Below are 20,183 nucleotides of genomic sequence, written 5' to 3'. Positions count from 1 at the left end.
CCTGAGGCAAATCTCTTCTGTCAAAATGGAAAGCTCACCCTGGTACGGGAGGGTGGATGGTGTCATGGTTAGCACTCTGGACTCTGAAAACAGGGATCTGAGTACAAATTTCAGTGGGACTTATCTGAACTTTACAATTTTCTTTTCCATTCAGTTCTTAGAAGTTTTATTTGGAACAACATCACATTTACTTATAAACATGTAAAAATCAACCTGTACATATGTATCTCTGTATATATAGCTAGATGTCTCTGTATATTTATAGGAAAATATAAACATATAGATTATAAAAATAAATATAATTAGTGGAGGTGAAAATCATGAACAGTTGTTGCCTCTCAGCATTTGAAACATGAGTTTCTACTTCTTTCTCTTTTATATGTCCAGAAATTGAGATAGTCACTTTTTACTCAGTATTGATCCAACAATACAGTTTATGTATATAAAGCATATCATATGATTTGTGAACAATGTTCAAAAATTAGAATTTGATCAGTACCTGTGATGCCTCCGACCAAAAGCTTATATTTTACGATTGGAGATCAACTGTTGTAAATCAGCATGAAAAACATTTTCTTTTCACGATTTCCATACTAATATAAAACAACATTTTTACTAGCTGAATGAGATCATCATTTGGGTTCCTCTATGTTTGATTGAAGAAAACTTCTCATTCAAAATGTGCTATTTTCGCCTTATCAATAGCGGGAAAGCTTAAAAAAGTGATGCTGTGAATCACCCATCTGAAATGCGTTTGAGAAAATCAGAATATGATTTTATAATGGCTAACTACTTTGTGAAGAAATTTGATGTCAAAGTATTTTAAAGTTTGTATTGATGTAACTTGTTCAAGCTGATGGACATTTTGAAAGCATTCAATAATTGACTCTTTCAACCTACTGGTGTTGGATTTGAGCTATCAATGAACAAAGATGAAGAAATGGAAAAGCTCAAGAGTAATAAAAAAAGTCCCTCCAAGGTTTCAAATCGGATCATTGGATGCAAAGTCCAAATTGCCAACCATTGCTCTATGGAGCCACCCATGCAGGAGACAGAGACATTGCTTCAGTAGTCTGGAAATGTAGACTGTTTTATTATGCTACAGGCAAAGATGAACAGTGTGATATAACTTGTATATTCAAATAAACATTTGAATATTTAACACTTTTATAGAGAATATAGCTGAAAAGAATCAAATCACATTAAAGCTCTATCCACTATGACCATTCAAATGAGATATCTTTTTATCAATATAAGAGAAGGCCATCACTGATGCGCTCTCTTTTGTCTCAATGGAAAAGTCACTCTTGTGTGAGAGGGTTCCATGGTGTAATGGTTAGCACTCTGGACTCTGAATCCAGCGATCCGAGTTCAAATCTCGGTGGGACCTACTACAATTATGAGATTCACTGTTTAACTCATTTTTTAGAATTTGGTCTAGAAAAAACATAATATCAATGTTTTATACTGATGCGTATGAACGCATAAGTATGTATAGATGCATACATAGCTTTATCCGTCTAGATAGCTGTTAGACAATATGAACATATCAATTATTCATTAACATAAATATTGAAGCTGAACCTAGAAACTGTTCTTTCACATCCACATTGTAAACATGAGTTTATTTTCCTTTCTCATCTATATGGCCAGTAATGAGATAGTTCATTTTTGCTGATTTCTTAGCTGACAACATGCTGGACTTACACAGTGCATTTCATTGTGAATGTCTTTAAAAGTGAATTTCAGATTCACACCTTTGACATGTCTTTCAAAAGATTCAACTTTTTTGGTTGTGGATTTACTGTTGAAAATCAGTGTGTAAAATCTTTGTACGTCTGAATTTCAAGATTATTATTCAAACTGCACATCTTCGGTCCCCGTAATACAAAGTTTGACTCCTCAAGTTTTGTTTTAATGAATGTTTTGCAATGAAAAAGTTCCTTGTTCGCCTTAACAATAACAGTAAGATTTTAAAAAGTAATGTCTTGCATCAGGCCCCTGTGATGAGTTTGAGAAACTAGAGTGAGTTTGTAAAATCTCTCATTATTTTGAGCCATTTAGTTTCCAGGTATTGTAAAATTACTATTATTTGCTCACATCTAATAAACTTTTAGAGTATAATCAATAAATTAATTGTTCACCCTACCGGTATTAGATATGTGATATTAATGAATACACTTGAAAGAAAATGATTTGGTCAAGAGTCATAAAATGGTCCCACCGAGATTTGAACTCGGATCATTGGATTCAAAGTCCAAAGTGCTAACCATTACACCATGGAACCTCCCATGTGAAAGGAGCTTAAACTGCTGCAGGAATGTGGAAATGTCAAAGTTTTTAATATTCTACTGTCAAAGAGAAACTGTATTGGATTGCTTTCCTATTCTGGTAAACTTTTGCATATTGAACTATGTTGGGGAAGGATGTTGCCCAAAAGACTCAAATAACGTTATAACTCTGTTGAACAGTGGTTTTTATGTGAGATAATATTTTTCAATGAAAGATAAGTTGCCCCCTGAGGCAAATCTCTTCTGTCAAAATGGAAAGCTCACCCTGGTACGGGAGGGTGGATGGTGTCATGGTTAGCACTCTGGACTCTGAAAACAGGGATCTGAGTACAAATTTCAGTGGGACTTATCTGAACTTTACAATTTTCTTTTCCATTCAGTTCTTAGAAGTTTTATTTGGAACAACATCACATTTACTTATAAACATGTAAAAATCAACCTGTACATATGTATCTCTGTATATATAGCTAGATGTCTCTGTATATTTATAGGAAAATATAAACATATAGATTATAAAAATAAATATAATTAGTGGAGGTGAAAATCATGAACAGTTGTTGCCTCTCAGCATTTGAAACATGAGTTTCTACTTCTTTCTCTTTTATATGTCCAGAAATTGAGATAGTCACTTTTTACTCAGTATTGATCCAACAATACAGTTTATGTATATAAAGCATATCATATGATTTGTGAACAATGTTCAAAAATTAGAATTTGATCAGTACCTGTGATGCCTCCGACCAAAAGCTTATATTTTACGATTGGAGATCAACTGTTGTAAATCAGCATGAAAAACATTTTCTTTTCACGATTTCCATACTAATATAAAACAACATTTTTACTAGCTGAATGAGATCATCATTTGGGTTCCTCTATGTTTGATTGAAGAAAACTTCTCATTCAAAATGTGCTATTTTCGCCTTATCAATAGCGGGAAAGCTTAAAAAAGTGATGCTGTGAATCACCCATCTGAAATGCGTTTGAGAAAATCAGAATATGATTTTATAATGGCTAACTACTTTGTGAAGAAATTTGATGTCAAAGTATTTTAAAGTTTGTATTGATGTAACTTGTTCAAGCTGATGGACATTTTGAAAGCATTCAATAATTGACTCTTTCAACCTACTGGTGTTGGATTTGAGCTATCAATGAACAAAGATGAAGAAATGGAAAAGCTCAAGAGTAATAAAAAAAGTCCCTCCAAGGTTTCAAATCGGATCATTGGATGCAAAGTCCAAATTGCCAACCATTGCTCTATGGAGCCACCCATGCAGGAGACAGAGACATTGCTTCAGTAGTCTGGAAATGTAGACTGTTTTATTATGCTACAGGCAAAGATGAACAGTGTGATATAACTTGTATATTCAAATAAACATTTGAATATTTAACACTTTTATAGAGAATATAGCTGAAAAGAATCAAATCACATTAAAGCTCTATCCACTATGACCATTCAAATGAGATATCTTTTTATCAATATAAGAGAAGGCCATCACTGATGCGCTCTCTTTTGTCTCAATGGAAAAGTCACTCTTGTGTGAGAGGGTTCCATGGTGTAATGGTTAGCACTCTGGACTCTGAATCCAGCGATCCGAGTTCAAATCTCGGTGGGACCTACTACAATTATGAGATTCACTGTTTAACTCATTTTTTTGAATTTGGTCTAGAAAAAACATAATATCAATGTTTTATACTGATGCATATGAACGCATAAGTATGTATAGATGCATACATAGCTTTATCCGTCTAGATAGCTGTTAGACAATATGAACATATCAATTATTCATTAACATAAATATTGAAGCTGAACCTAGAAACTGTTCTTTCACATCCACATTGTAAACATGAGTTTATTTTCCTTTCTCATCTATATGGCCAGTAATGAGATAGTTCATTTTTGCTGATTTCTTAGCTGACAACATGCTGGACTTACACAGTGCATTTCATTGTGAATGTCTTTAAAAGTGAATTTCAGATTCACACCTTTGACATGTCTTTCAAAAGATTCAACTTTTTTGGTTGTGGATTTACTGTTGAAAATCAGTGTGTAAAATCTTTGTACGTCTGAATTTCAAGATTATTATTCAAACTGCACATCTTCGGTCCCCGTAATACAAAGTTTGACTCCTCAAGTTTTGTTTTAATGAATGTTTTGCAATGAAAAAGTTCCTTGTTCGCCTTAACAATAACAGTAAGATTTTAAAAAGTAATGTCTTGCATCAGGCCCCTGTGATGAGTTTGAGAAACTAGAGTGAGTTTGTAAAATCTCTCATTATTTTGAGCCATTTAGTTTCCAGGTATTGTAAAATTACTATTATTTGCTCACATCTAATAAACTTTTAGAGTATAATCAATAAATTAATTGTTCACCCTACCGGTATTAGATATGTGATATTAATGAATACACTTGAAAGAAAATGATTTGGTCAAGAGTCATAAAATGGTCCCACCGCGATTTGAACTCGGATCATTGGATTCAAAGTCCAAAGTGCTAACCATTACACCATGGAACCTCCTATGTGAAAGGAGCATAAACTGCTGCAGGAATGTGGAAATGTCAAAGTTTTTAATATTCTACTGTCTAAGAGAAACTGAATTGGATTGCTTTCCTATTCTGGTAAACTTTTGCATATTGAACTATGTTGGGGAAGGATGTTGCCCAAAAGACTCAAATAACGTTATAACTCTGTTGAACAGTGGTTTTTATGTGAGATAATATTTTTCAATGAAAGATAAGTTGCCCCCTGAGGCAAATCTCTTCTGTCAAAATGGAAAGCTTACCCTGGTACGGGAGGGTGGATGGTGTCATGGTTAGCACTCTGGACTCTGAAAACAGGGATCTGAGTACAAATTTCAGTGGGACTTATCTGAACTTTACAATTTTCTTTTCCATTCAGTTCTTAGAAGTTTTATTTGGAACAACATCACATTTACTTATAAACATGTAAAAATCAACCTGTACATATGTATCTCTGTATATATAGCTATATGTCTCTGTATATTTATAGGAAAATATAAACATATAGATTATAACAATAAATATAATTAGTGGAGGTGAAAATCATGAACAGTTGTTGCCTCTCAGCATTTGAAACATGAGTTTCTACTTCTTTCTCTTTTATATGTCCTGAAATTGAGATAGTCACTTTTTACTCATTATTGATCCAACAATACAGTTTATGTATATAAAGCATATCATATGATTTGTGAACAATGTTCAAAAATTAGAATTTGATCAGTACCTGTGATGCCTCCGACCAAAAGCTTATATTTTACGATTGGAGATCAACTGTTGTAAATCAGCATGAAAAACATTTTCTTTTCACGATTTCCATACTAATATAAAACAACATTTTTACTAGCTGAATGAGATCATCATTTGGGTTCCTCTATGTTTGATTGAAGAAAACTTCTCATTCAAAATGTGCTATTTTCGCCTTATCAATAGCGGGAAAGCTTAAAAAAGTGATGCTGTGAATCACCCATCTGAAATGCGTTTGAGAAAATCAGAATATGATTTTATAATGGCTAACTACTTTGTGAAGAAATTTGATGTCAAAGTATTTTAAAGTTTGTATTGATGTAACTTGTTCAAGCTGATGGACATTTTGAAAGCATTCAATAATTGACTCTTTCAACCTACTGGTGTTGGATTTGAGCTATCAATGAACAAAGATGAAGAAATGGAAAAGCTCAAGAGTAATAAAAAAAGTCCCTCCAAGGTTTCAAATCGGATCATTGGATGCAAAGTCCAAATTGCCAACCATTGCTCTATGGAGCCACCCATGCAGGAGACAGAGACATTGCTTCAGTAGTCTGGAAATGTAGACTGTTTTATTATGCTACAGGCAAAGATGAACATTGTGATATAACTTTTATATTCAGATAAACATTTGAATATTTAACACTTTTATAGAGAATATAGCTGAAAAGAATCAAATCACATTAAAGCTCTATCCACTATGACCATTCAAATGAGATATCTTTTTATCAATATAAGAGAAGGCCATCACTGATGCGCTCTCTTTTGTCTCAATGGAAAAGTCACTCTTGTGTGAGAGGGTTCCATGGTGTAATGGTTAGCACTCTGGACTCTGAATCCAGCGATCCGAGTTCAAATCTCGGTGGGACCTACTACAATTATGAGATTCACTGTTCAACTCATTTTTTAGAATTTGGTCTAGAAAAAACATAATATCAATGTTTTATACTGATGCGTATGAACGCATAAGTATGTATAGATGCATACATAGCTTTATCCGTCTAGATAGCTGTTAGACAATATGAACATATCAATTATTCATTAACATAAATATTGAAGCTGAACCTAGAAACTGTTCTTTCACATCCACATTGTAAACATGAGTTTATTTTCCTTTCTCATCTATATGGCCAGTAATGAGATAGTTCATTTTTGCTGATTTCTTAGCTGACAACATGCTGGACTTACACAGTGCATTTCATTGTGAATGTCTTTAAAAGTGAATTTCAGATTCACACCTTTGACATGTCTTTCAAAAGATTCAACTTTTTTGGTTGTGGATTTACTGTTGAAAATCAGTGTGTAAAATCTTTGTACGTCTGAATTTCAAGATTATTATTCAAACTGCACATCTTCGGTCCCCGTAATACAAAGTTTGACTCCTCAAGTTTTGTTTTAATGAATGTTTTGCAATGAAAAAGTTCCTTGTTCGCCTTAACAATAACAGTAAGATTTTAAAAAGTAATGTCTTGCATCAGGCCCCTGTGATGAGTTTGAGAAACCAGAGTGAGTTTGTAAAATCTCTCATTATTTTGAGCCATTTAGTTTCCAGGTATTGTAAAATTTCTATTATTTGCTCACATCTAATAAACTTTTAGAGTATAATCAATAAATTAATTGTTCACCCTACCGGTATTAGATATGTGATATTAATGAATACACTTGAAAGAAAATGATTTGGTCAAGAGTCATAAAATGGTCCCACCGCGATTTGAACTCGGATCATTGGATTCAAAGTCCAAAGTGCTAACCATTACACCATGGAACCTCCTATGTGAAAGGAGCATAAACTGCTGCAGGAATGTGGAAATGTCAAAGTTTTTAATATTCTACTGTCTAAGAGAAACTGAATTGGATTGCTTTCCTATTCTGGTAAACTTTTGCATATTGAACTATGTTGGGGAAGGATGTTGCCCAAAAGACTCAAATAACGTTATAACTCTGTTGAACAGTGGTTTTTATGTGAGATAATATTTTTCAATGAAAGATAAGTTGCCCCCTGAGGCAAATCTCTTCTGTCAAAATGGAAAGCTTACCCTGGTACGGGAGGGTGGATGGTGTCATGGTTAGCACTCTGGACTCTGAAAACAGGGATCTGAGTACAAATTTCAGTGGGACTTATCTGAACTTTACAATTTTCTTTTCCATTCAGTTCTTAGAAGTTTTATTTGGAACAACATCACATTTACTTATAAACATGTAAAAATCAACCTGTACATATGTATCTCTGTATATATAGCTATATGTCTCTGTATATTTATAGGAAAATATAAACATATAGATTATAACAATAAATATAATTAGTGGAGGTGAAAATCATGAACAGTTGTTGCCTCTCAGCATTTGAAACATGAGTTTCTACTTCTTTCTCTTTTATATGTCCTGAAATTGAGATAGTCACTTTTTACTCATTATTGATCCAACAATACAGTTTATGTATATAAAGCATATCATATGATTTGTGAACAATGTTCAAAAATTAGAATTTGATCAGTACCTGTGATGCCTCCGACCAAAAGCTTATATTTTACGATTGGAGATCAACTGTTGTAAATCAGCATGAAAAACATTTTCTTTTCACGATTTCCATACTAATATAAAACAACATTTTTACTAGCTGAATGAGATCATCATTTGGGTTCCTCTATGTTTGATTGAAGAAAACTTCTCATTCAAAATGTGCTATTTTCGCCTTATCAATAGCGGGAAAGCTTAAAAAAGTGATGCTGTGAATCACCCATCTGAAATGCGTTTGAGAAAATCAGAATATGATTTTATAATGGATAACTACTTTGTGAAGAAATTTGATGTCAAAGTATTTTAAAGTTTGTATTGATGTAACTTGTTCAAGCTGATGGACATTTTGAAAGCATTCAATAATTGACTCTTTCAACCTACTGGTGTTGGATTTGAGCTATCAATGAACAAAGATGAAGAAATGGAAAAGCTCAAGAGTAATAAAAAAAGTCCCTCCAAGGTTTCAAATCGGATCATTGGATGCAAAGTCCATATTGCCAACCATTGCTCTATGGAGCCACCCATGCAGGAGACAGAGACATTGCTTCAGTAGTCTGGAAATGTAGACTGTTTTATTATGCTACAGGCAAAGATGAACAGTGTGATATAACTTGTATATTCAAATAAACATTTGAATATTTAACACTTTTATAGAGAATATAGCTGAAAAGAATCAAATCACATTAAAGCTCTATCCACTATGACCATTCAAATGAGATATCTTTTTATCAATATAAGAGAAGGCCATCACTGATGCGCTCTCTTTTGTCTCAATGGAAAAGTCACTCTTGTGTGAGAGGGTTCCATGGTGTAATGGTTAGCACTCTGGACTCTGAATCCAGCGATCCGAGTTCAAATCTCGGTGGGACCTACTACAATTATGAGATTCACTGTTTAACTCATTTTTTTGAATTTGGTCTAGAAAAAACATAATATCAATGTTTTATACTGATGCGTATGAACGCATAAGTATGTATAGATGCATACATAGCTTTATCCGTCTAGATAGCTGTTAGACAATATGAACATATCAATTATTCATTAACATAAATATTGAAGCTGAACCTAGAAACTGTTCTTTCACATCCACATTGTAAACATGAGTTTATTTTCCTTTCTCATCTATATGGCCAGTAATGAGATAGTTCATTTTTGCTGATTTCTTAGCTGACAACATGCTGGACTTACACAGTGCATTTCATTGTGAATGTCTTTAAAAGTGAATTTCAGATTCACACCTTTGACATGTCTTTCAAAAGATTCAACTTTTTTGGTTGTGGATTTACTGTTGAAAATCAGTGTGTAAAATCTTTGTACGTCTGAATTTCAAGATTATTATTCAAACTGCACATCTTCGGTCCCCGTAATACAAAGTTTGACTCCTCAAGTTTTGTTTTAATGAATGTTTTGCAATGAAAAAGTTCCTTGTTCGCCTTAACAATAACAGTAAGATTTTAAAAAGTAATGTCTTGCATCAGGCCCCTGTGATGAGTTTGAGAAACCAGAGTGAGTTTGTAAAATCTCTCATTATTTTGAGCCATTTAGTTTCCAGGTATTGAAAAATTTCTATTATTTGCTCACATCTAATAAACTTTTAGAGTATAATCAATAAATTAATTGTTCACCCTACCGGTATTAGATATGTGATATTAATGAATACACTTGAAAGAAAATGATTTGGTCAAGAGTCATAAAATGGTCCCACCGCGATTTGAACTCGGATCATTGGATTCAAAGTCCAAAGTGCTAACCATTACACCATGGAACCTCCTATGTGAAAGGAGCATAAACTGCTGCAGGAATGTGGAAATGTCAAAGTTTTTAATATTTTACTGTCTAAGTAAGAGAAACTGAATTGGATTGCTTTCCTATTCTGGTAAACTTTTGCATATTGAACTATGTTGGGGAAGGATGTTGCCCAAAAGACTCAAATAACGTTATAACTCTGTTGAACAGTGGTTTTTATGTGAGATAATATTTTTCAATGAAAGATAAGTTGCCCCCTGAGGCAAATCTCTTCTGTCAAAATGGAAAGCTTACCCTGGTACGGGAGGGTGGATGGTGTCATGGTTAGCACTCTGGACTCTGAAAACAGGGATCTGAGTACAAATTTCAGTGGGACTTATCTGAACTTTACAATTTTCTTTTCCATTCAGTTCTTAGAAGTTTTATTTGGAACAACATCACATTTACTTATAAACATGTAAAAATCAACCTGTACATATGTATCTCTGTATATATAGCTATATGTCTCTGTATATTTATAGGAAAATATAAACATATAGATTATAACAATAAATATAATTAGTGGAGGTGAAAATCATGAACAGTTGTTGCCTCTCAGCATTTGAAACATGAGTTTCTACTTCTTTCTCTTTTATATGTCCTGAAATTGAGATAGTCACTTTTTACTCATTATTGATCCAACAATACAGTTTATGTATATAAAGCATATCATATGATTTGTGAACAATGTTCAAAAATTAGAATTTGATCAGTACCTGTGATGCCTCCGACCAAAAGCTTATATTTTACGATTGGAGATCAACTGTTGTAAATCAGCATGAAAAACATTTTCTTTTCACGATTTCCATACTAATATAAAACAACATTTTTACTAGCTGAATGAGATCATCATTTGGGTTCCTCTATGTTTGATTGAAGAAAACTTCTCATTCAAAATGTGCTATTTTCGCCTTATCAATAGCGGGAAAGCTTAAAAAAGTGATGCTGTGAATCACCCATCTGAAATGCGTTTGAGAAAATCAGAATATGATTTTATAATGGCTAACTACTTTGTGAAGAAATTTGATGTCAAAGTATTTTAAAGTTTGTATTGATGTAACTTGTTCAAGCTGATGGACATTTTGAAAGCATTCAATAATTGACTCTTTCAACCTACTGGTGTTGGATTTGAGCTATCAATGAACAAAGATGAAGAAATGGAAAAGCTCAAGAGTAATAAAAAAAGTCCCTCCAAGGTTTCAAATCGGATCATTGGATGCAAAGTCCAAATTGCCAGCCATTGCTCTATGGAGCCACCCATGCAGGAGACAGAGACATTGCTTCAGTAGTCTGGAAATGTAGACTGTTTTATTATGCTACAGGCAAAGATGAACATTGTGATATAACTTTTATATTCAGATAAACATTTGAATATTTAACACTTTTATAGAGAATATAGCTGAAAAGAATCAAATCACATTAAAGCTCTATCCACTATGACCATTCAAATGAGATATCTTTTTATCAATATAAGAGAAGGCCATCACTGATGCGCTCTCTTTTGTCTCAATGGAAAAGTCACTCTTGTGTGAGAGGGTTCCATGGTGTAATGGTTAGCACTCTGGACTCTGAATCCAGCGATCCGAGTTCAAATCTCGGTGGGACCTACTACAATTATGAGATTCACTGTTTAACTCATTTTTTAGAATTTGGTCTAGAAAAAACATAATATCAATGTTTTATACTGATGCGTATGAACGCATAAGTATGTATAGATGCATACATAGCTTTATCCGTCTAGATAGCTGTTAGACAATATGAACATATCAATTATTCATTAACATAAATATTGAAGCTGAACCTAGAAACTGTTCTTTCACATCCACATTGTAAACATGAGTTTATTTTCCTTTCTCATCTATATGGCCAGTAATGAGATAGTTCATTTTTGCTGATTTCTTAGCTGACAACATGCTGGACTTACACAGTGCATTTCATTGTGAATGTCTTTAAAAGTGAATTTCAGATTCACACCTTTGACATGTCTTTCAAAAGATTCAACTTTTTTGGTTGTGGATTTACTGTTGAAAATCAGTGTGTAAAATCTTTGTACGTCTGAATTTCAAGATTATTATTCAAACTGCACATCTTCGGTCCCCGTAATACAAAGTTTGACTCCTCAAGTTTTGTTTTAATGAATGTTTTGCAATGAAAAAGTTCCTTGTTCGCCTTAACAATAACAGTAAGATTTTAAAAAGTAATGTCTTGCATCAGGCCCCTGTGATGAGTTTGAGAAACTAGAGTGAGTTTGTAAAATCTCTCATTATTTTGAGCCATTTAGTTTCCAGGTATTGTAAAATTTCTATTATTTGCTCACATCTAATAAACTTTTAGAGTATAATCAATAAATTAATTGTTCACCCTACCGGTATTAGATATGTGATATTAATGAATACACTTGAAAGAAAATGATTTGGTCAAGAGTCATAAAATGGTCCCACCGAGATTTGAACTCGGATCATTGGATTCAAAGTCCAAAGTGCTAACCATTACACCATGGAACCTCCCATGTGAAATGAGCATAAACTGCTGCAGGAATGTGGAAATGTCAAAGTTTTTAATATTCTACTGTCAAAGAGAAACTGTATTGGATTGCTTTCCTATTCTGGTAAACTTTTGCATATTGAACTATGTTGGGGAAGGATGTTGCCCAAAAGACTCAAATAACGTTATAACTCTGTTGAACAGTGGTTTTTATGTGAGATAATATTTTTCAATGAAAGATAAGTTGCCCCCTGAGGCAAATCTCTTCTGTCAAAATGGAAAGCTCACCCTGGTACGGGAGGGTGGATGGTGTCATGGTTAGCACTCTGGACTCTGAAAACAGGGATCTGAGTACAAATTTCAGTGGGACTTATCTGAACTTTACAATTTTCTTTTCCATTCAGTTCTTAGAAGTTTTATTTGGAACAACATCACATTTACTTATAAACATGTAAAAATCAACCTGTACATATGTATCTCTGTATATATAGCTAGATGTCTCTGTATATTTATAGGAAAATATAAACATATAGATTATAAAAATAAATATAATTAGTGGAGGTGAAAATCATGAACAGTTGTTGCCTCTCAGCATTTGAAACATGAGTTTCTACTTCTTTCTCTTTTATATGTCCAGAAATTGAGATAGTCACTTTTTACTCAGTATTGATCCAACAATACAGTTTATGTATATAAAGCATATCATATGATTTGTGAACAATGTTCAAAAATTAGAATTTGATCAGTACCTGTGATGCCTCCGACCAAAAGCTTATATTTTACGATTGGAGATCAACTGTTGTAAATCAGCATGAAAAACATTTTCTTTTCACGATTTCCATACTAATATAAAACAACATTTTTACTAGCTGAATGAGATCATCATTTGGGTTCCTCTATGTTTGATTGAAGAAAACTTCTCATTCAAAATGTGCTATTTTCGCCTTATCAATAGCGGGAAAGCTTAAAAAAGTGATGCTGTGAATCACCCATCTGAAATGCGTTTGAGAAAATCAGAATATGATTTTATAATGGCTAACTACTTTGTGAAGAAATTTGATGTCAAAGTATTTTAAAGTTTGTATTGATGTAACTTGTTCAAGCTGATGGACATTTTGAAAGCATTCAATAATTGACTCTTTCAACCTACTGGTGTTGGATTTGAGCTATCAATGAAAAAAGATGAAGAAATGGAAAAGCTCAAGAGTAATAAAAAAAGTCCCTCCAAGGTTTCAAATCGGATCATTGGATGCAAAGTCCAAATTGCCAACCATTGCTCTATGGAGCCACCCATGCAGGAGACAGAGACATTGCTTCAGTAGTCTGGAAATGTAGACTGTTTTATTATGCTACAGGCAAAGATGAACAGTGTGATATAACTTGTATATTCAAATAAACATTTGAATATTTAACACTTTTATAGAGAATATAGCTGAAAAGAATCAAATCACATTAAAGCTCTATCCACTATGACCATTCAAATGAGATATCTTTTTATCAATATAAGAGAAGGCCATCACTGATGCGCTCTCTTTTGTCTCAATGCAAAAGTCACTCTTGTGTGAGAGGGTTCCATGGTGTAATGGTTAGCACTCTGGACTCTGAATCCAGCGATCCGAGTTCAAATCTCGGTGGGACCTACTACAATTATGAGATTCACTGTTTAACTCATTTTTTTGAATTTGGTCTAGAAAAAACATAATATCAATGTTTTATACTGATGCGTATGAACGCATAAGTATGTATAGATGCATACATAGCTTTATCCGTCTAGATAGCTGTTAGACAATATGAACATATCAATTATTCATTAACATAAATATTGAAGCTGAACCTAGAAACTGTTCTTTCACATCCACATTGTAAACATGAGTTTATTTTCCTTTCTCATCTATATGGCCAGTAATGAGATAGTTCATTTTTGCTGATTTCTTAGCTGACAACATGCTGGACTTACACAGTGCATTTCATTGTGAATGTCTTTAAAAGTGAATTTCAGATTCACACCGTTGACATGTCTTTCAAAAGATTCAACTTTTTTGGTTGTGGATTTACTGTTGAAAATCAGTGTGTAAAATCTTTGTACGTCTGAATTTCAAGATTATTATTCAAACTGCACATCTTCGGCCCCCGTAATACAAAGTTTGACTTCTCAAGTTTTGTTTTAATGAATGTTTTGCAATGAAAAAGTTCCTTGTTCGCCTTAACAATAACAGTAAGATTTTAAAAAGTAATGTCTTGCATCAGGCCCCTGTGATGAGTTTGAGAAACCAGAGTGAGTTTGTAAAATCTCTCATTATTTTGAGCCATTTAGTTTCCAGGTATTGAAAAATTTCTATTATTTGCTCACATCTAATAAACTTTTAGAGTATAATCAATAAATTAATTGTTCACCCTACCGGTATTAGATATGTGATATTAATGAATACACTTGAAAGAAAATGATTTGGTCAAGAGTCATAAAATGGTCCCACCGCGATTTGAACTCGGATCATTGGATTCAAAGTCCAAAGTGCTAACCATTACACCATGGAACCTCCTATGTGAAAGGAGCATAAACTGCTGCAGGAATGTGGAAATGTCAAAGTTTTTAATATTCTACTGTCTAAGAGAAACTGAATTGGATTGCTTTCCTATTCTGGTAAACTTTTGCATATTGAACTATGTTGGGGAAGGATGTTGCCCAAAAGACTCAAATAACGTTATAACTCTGTTGAACAGTGGTTTTTATGTGAGATAATATTTTTCAATGAAAGATAAGTTGCCCCCTGAGGCAAATCTCTTCTGTCAAAATGGAAAGCTCACCCTGGTACGGGAGGGTGGATGGTGTCATGGTTAGCACTCTGGACTCTGAAAACAGGGATCTGAGTACATATTTCAGTGGGACTTATCTGAACTTTACAATTTTCTTTTCCATTCAGTTCTTAGAAGTTTTATTTGGAACAACATCACATTTACTTATAAACATGTAAAAATCAACCTGTACATATGTATCTCTGTATATATAGCTATATGTCTCTGTATATTTATAGGAAAATATAAACATATAGATTATAACAATAAATATAATTAGTGGAGGTGAAAATCATGAACAGTTGTTGCCTCTCAGCATTTGAAACATGAGTTTCTACTTCTTTCTCTTTTATATGTCCTGAAATTGAGATAGTCACTTTTTACTCATTATTGATCCAACAATACAGTTTATGTATATAAAGCATATCATATGATTTGTGAACAATGTTCAAAAATTAGAATTTGATCAGTACCTGTGATGCCTCCGACCAAAAGCTTATATTTTACGATTGGAGATCAACTGTTGTAAATCAGCATGAAAAACATTTTCTTTTCACGATTTCCATACTAATATAAAACAACATTTTTACTAGCTGAATGAGATCATCATTTGGGTTCCTCTATGTTTGATTGAAGAAAACTTCTCATTCAAAATGTGCTATTTTCGCCTTATCAATAGCGGGAAAGCTTAAAAAAGTGATGCTGTGAATCACCCATCTGAAATGCGTTTGAGAAAATCAGAATATGATTTTATAATGGCTAACTACTTTGTGAAGAAATTTGATGTCAAAGTATTTTAAAGTTTGTATTGATGTAACTTGTTCAAGCTGATGGACATTTTGAAAGCATTCAATAATTGACTCTTTCAACCTACTGGTGTTGGATTTGAGCTATCAATGAACAAAGATGAAGAAATGGAAAAGCTCAAGAGTAATAAAAAAAGTCCCTCCAAGGTTTCAAATCGGATCATTGGATGCAAAGTCCAAATTGCCAACCATTGCTCTATGGAGCCACCCATGCAGGAGACAGAGACATTGCTTCAGTAGTCTGGAAATGTAGACTGTTTTATTATGCTACAGGCAAAGATGAACATTGTGATATAACTTTTATATTCAGATAAACATTTGAATATTTAACACTTTTATAGAGAATATAGCTGAAAAGAATCAAATCACATTAAAGCTCTATCCACTATGACCATTCAAATGAGATATCTTTTTATCAATATAAGAGAAGGCCATCACTGATGCGCTCTCTTTTGTCTCAATGGAAAAGTCACTCTTGTGTGAGAGGGTTCCATGGTGTAATGGTTAGCACTCTGGACTCTGAATCCAGCGATCCGAGTTCAAATCTCGGTGGGACCTACTACAATTATGAGATTCACTGTTTAACTCATTTTTTAGAATTTGGTCTAGAAAAAACATAATATCAATGTTTTATACTGATGCGTATGAACGCATAAGTATGTATAGATGCATACATAGCTTTATCCGTCTAGATAGCTGTTAGACAATATGAACATATCAATTATTCATTAACATAAATATTGAAGCTGAACCTAGAAACTGTTCTTTCACATCCACATTTTAAACATGAGTTTATTTTCCTTTCTCATCTATATGGCCAGTAATGAGATAGTTCATTTTTGCTGATTTCTTAGCTGACAACATGCTGGACTTACACAGTGCATTTCATTGTGAATGTCTTTAAAAGTGAATTTCAGATTCACACCTTTGACATGTCTTTCAAAAGATTCAACTTTTTTGGTTGTGGATTTACTGTTGAAAATCAGTGTGTAAAATCTTTGTACGTCTGAATTTCAAGATTATTATTCAAACTGCACATCTTCGGTCCCCGTAATACAAAGTTTGACTCCTCAAGTTTTGTTTTAATGAATGTTTTGCAATGAAAAAGTTCCTTGTTCGCCTTAACAATAACAGTAAGATTTTAAAAAGTAATGTCTTGCATCAGGCCCCTGTGATGAGTTTGAGAAACTAGAGTGAGTTTGTAAAATCTCTCATTATTTTGAGCCATTTAGTTTCCAGGTATTGTAAAATTTCTATTATTTGCTCACATCTAATAAACTTTTAGAGTATAATCAATAAATTAATTGTTCACCCTACCGGTATTAGATATGTGATATTAATGAATACACTTGAAAGAAAATGATTTGGTCAAGAGTCATAAAATGGTCCCACCGAGATTTGAACTCGGATCATTGGATTCAAAGTCCAAAGTGCTAACCATTACACCATGGAACCTCCCATGTGAAAGGAGCATAAACTGCTGCAGGAATGTGGAAATGTCAAAGTTTTTAATATTCTACTGTCAAAGAGAAACTGTATTGGATTGCTTTCCTATTCTGGTAAACTTTTGCATATTGAACTATGTTGGGGAAGGATGTTGCCCAAAAGACTCAAATAACGTTATAACTCTGTTGAACAGTGGTTTTTATGTGAGATAATATTTTTCAATGAAAGATAAGTTGCCCCCTGAGGCAAATCTCTTCTGTCAAAATGGAAAGCTCACCCTGGTACGGGAGGGTGGATGGTGTCATGGTTAGCACTCTGGACTCTGAAAACAGGGATCTGAGTACAAATTTCAGTGGGACTTATCTGAACTTTACAATTTTCTTTTCCATTCAGTTCTTAGAAGTTTTATTTGGAACAACATCACATTTACTTATAAACATGTAAAAATCAACCTGTACATATGTATCTCTGTATATATAGCTAGATGTCTCTGTATATTTATAGGAAAATATAAACATATAGATTATAAAAATAAATATAATTAGTGGAGGTGAAAATCATGAACAGTTGTTGCCTCTCAGCATTTGAAACATGAGTTTCTACTTCTTTCTCTTTTATATGTCCAGAAATTGAGATAGTCACTTTTTACTCAGTATTGATCCAACAATACAGTTTATGTATATAAAGCATATCATATGATTTGTGAACAATGTTCAAAAATTAGAATTTGATCAGTACCTGTGATGCCTCCGACCAAAAGCTTATATTTTACGATTGGAGATCAACTGTTGTAAATCAGCATGAAAAACATTTTCTTTTCACGATTTCCATACTAATATAAAACAACATTTTTACTAGCTGAATGAGATCATCATTTGGGTTCCTCTATGTTTGATTGAAGAAAACTTCTCATTCAAAATGTGCTATTTTCGCCTTATCAATAGCGGGAAAGCTTAAAAAAGTGATGCTGTGAATCACCCATCTGAAATGCGTTTGAGAAAATCAGAATATGATTTTATAATGGCTAACTACTTTGTGAAGAAATTTGATGTCAAAGTATTTTAAAGTTTGTATTGATGTAACTTGTTCAAGCTGATGGACATTTTGAAAGCATTCAATAATTGACTCTTTCAACCTACTGGTGTTGGATTTGAGCTATCAATGAACAAAGATGAAGAAATGGAAAAGCTCAAGAGTAATAAAAAAAGTCCCTCCAAGGTTTCAAATCGGATCATTGGATGCAAAGTCCAAATTGCCAACCATTGCTCTATGGAGCCACCCATGCAGGAGACAGAGACATTGCTTCAGTAGTCTGGAAATGTAGACTGTTTTATTATGCTACAGGCAAAGATGAACAGTGTGATATAACTTGTATATTCAAATAAACATTTGAATATTTAACACTTTTATAGAGAATATAGCTGAAAAGAATCAAATCACATTAAAGCTCTATCCACTATGACCATTCAAATGAGATATCTTTTTATCAATATAAGAGAAGGCCATCACTGATGCGCTCTCTTTTGTCTCAATGGAAAAGTCACTCTTGTGTGAGAGGGTTCCATGGTGTAATGGTTAGCACTCTGGACTCTGAATCCAGCGATCCGAGTTCAAATCTCGGTGGGACCTACTACAATTATGAGATTCACTGTTTAACTCATTTTTTAGAATTTGGTCTAGAAAAAACATAATATCAATGTTTTATACTGATGCGTATGAACGCATAAGTATGTATAGATGCATACATAGCTTTATCCGTCTAGATAGCTGTTAGACAATATGAACATATCAATTATTCATTAACATAAATATTGAAGCTGAACCTAGAAACTGTTCTTTCACATCCACATTGTAAACATGAGTTTATTTTCCTTTCTCATCTATATGGCCAGTAATGAGATAGTTCATTTTTGCTGATTTCTTAGCTGACAACATGCTGGACTTACACAGTGCATTTCATTGTGAATGTCTTTAAAAGTGAATTTCAGATTCACACCTTTGACATGTCTTTCAAAAGATTCAACTTTTTTGGTTGTGGATTTACTGTTGAAAATCAGTGTGTAAAATCTTTGTACGTCTGAATTTCAAGATTATTATTCAAACTGCACATCTTCGGTCCCCGTAATACAAAGTTTGACTCCTCAAGTTTTGTTTTAATGAATGTTTTGCAATGAAAAAGTTCCTTGTTCGCCTTAACAATAACAGTAAGATTTTAAAAAGTAATGTCTTGCATCAGGCCCCTGTGATGAGTTTGAGAAACTAGAGTGAGTTTGTAAAATCTCTCATTATTTTGAGCCATTTAGTTTCCAGGTATTGTAAAATTTCTATTATTTGCTCACATCTAATAAACTTTTAGAGTATAATCAATAAATTAATTGTTCACCCTACCGGTATTAGATATGTGATATTAATGAATACACTTGAAAGAAAATGATTTGGTCAAGAGTCATAAAATGGTCCCACCGAGATTTGAACTCGGATCATTGGATTCAAAGTCCAAAGTGCTAACCATTACACCATGGAACCTCCCATGTGAAAGGAGCATAAACTGCTGCAGGAATGTGGAAATGTCAAAGTTTTTAATATTCTACTGTCAAAGAGAAACTGTATTGGATTGCTTTCCTATTCTGGTAAACTTTTGCATATTGAACTATGTTGGGGAAGGATGTTGCCCAAAAGACTCAAATAACGTTATAACTCTGTTGAACAGTGGTTTTTATGTGAGATAATATTTTTCAATGAAAGATAAGTTGCCCCCTGAGGCAAATCTCTTCTGTCAAAATGGAAAGCTCACCCTGG

General features: G+C 33.4%; 12 non-coding genes across 12 annotated transcripts; 8 read left to right on the top strand and 4 right to left on the bottom strand.

The window, feature by feature from the left end:
• The first annotated feature begins 1,318 nt into the window (after window positions 1-1,318).
• On the top strand, window positions 1,319-1,390 carry TRNAQ-CUG (transfer RNA glutamine (anticodon CUG)). The gene has a single exon. It is a non-coding gene; the product is annotated as a tRNA-Gln (tRNA).
• An 825-nt stretch (window positions 1,391-2,215) lies between these two features.
• Window positions 2,216-2,287, bottom strand: TRNAQ-UUG (transfer RNA glutamine (anticodon UUG)). The gene has a single exon. It is a non-coding gene; the product is annotated as a tRNA-Gln (tRNA).
• A 1,548-nt stretch (window positions 2,288-3,835) lies between these two features.
• Window positions 3,836-3,907, top strand: TRNAQ-CUG (transfer RNA glutamine (anticodon CUG)). Its single transcript has one exon. It is a non-coding gene; the product is annotated as a tRNA-Gln (tRNA).
• A 2,445-nt stretch (window positions 3,908-6,352) lies between these two features.
• TRNAQ-CUG (transfer RNA glutamine (anticodon CUG)) lies at window positions 6,353-6,424 on the top strand. The gene has a single exon. It is a non-coding gene; the product is annotated as a tRNA-Gln (tRNA).
• A 2,445-nt stretch (window positions 6,425-8,869) lies between these two features.
• Window positions 8,870-8,941, top strand: TRNAQ-CUG (transfer RNA glutamine (anticodon CUG)). The gene has a single exon. It is a non-coding gene; the product is annotated as a tRNA-Gln (tRNA).
• Window positions 8,942-11,390: 2,449 nt separating this feature from the next.
• Window positions 11,391-11,462, top strand: TRNAQ-CUG (transfer RNA glutamine (anticodon CUG)). The gene has a single exon. It is a non-coding gene; the product is annotated as a tRNA-Gln (tRNA).
• An 825-nt stretch (window positions 11,463-12,287) lies between these two features.
• On the bottom strand, window positions 12,288-12,359 carry TRNAQ-UUG (transfer RNA glutamine (anticodon UUG)). The gene has a single exon. It is a non-coding gene; the product is annotated as a tRNA-Gln (tRNA).
• A 1,548-nt stretch (window positions 12,360-13,907) lies between these two features.
• Window positions 13,908-13,979, top strand: TRNAQ-CUG (transfer RNA glutamine (anticodon CUG)). Its single transcript has one exon. It is a non-coding gene; the product is annotated as a tRNA-Gln (tRNA).
• Window positions 13,980-16,424: 2,445 nt separating this feature from the next.
• On the top strand, window positions 16,425-16,496 carry TRNAQ-CUG (transfer RNA glutamine (anticodon CUG)). The gene has a single exon. It is a non-coding gene; the product is annotated as a tRNA-Gln (tRNA).
• An 825-nt stretch (window positions 16,497-17,321) lies between these two features.
• TRNAQ-UUG (transfer RNA glutamine (anticodon UUG)) lies at window positions 17,322-17,393 on the bottom strand. Its single transcript has one exon. It is a non-coding gene; the product is annotated as a tRNA-Gln (tRNA).
• Window positions 17,394-18,941: 1,548 nt separating this feature from the next.
• Window positions 18,942-19,013, top strand: TRNAQ-CUG (transfer RNA glutamine (anticodon CUG)). Its single transcript has one exon. It is a non-coding gene; the product is annotated as a tRNA-Gln (tRNA).
• An 825-nt stretch (window positions 19,014-19,838) lies between these two features.
• Window positions 19,839-19,910, bottom strand: TRNAQ-UUG (transfer RNA glutamine (anticodon UUG)). Its single transcript has one exon. It is a non-coding gene; the product is annotated as a tRNA-Gln (tRNA).
• Between the last annotated feature and the right edge of the window lie 273 nt (window positions 19,911-20,183).

The sequence above is a fragment of the Triturus cristatus genome, chromosome 5_2 (genome assembly GCF_964204655.1).
Source record: "Triturus cristatus chromosome 5_2, aTriCri1.1, whole genome shotgun sequence".
In the NCBI taxonomy this organism is placed as follows: Eukaryota; Metazoa; Chordata; class Amphibia; order Caudata; family Salamandridae; genus Triturus; species Triturus cristatus.
The sequence above is the reverse complement of the archived record's forward strand: the minus strand, read 5'-3'. Positions and strand labels throughout refer to the sequence as shown.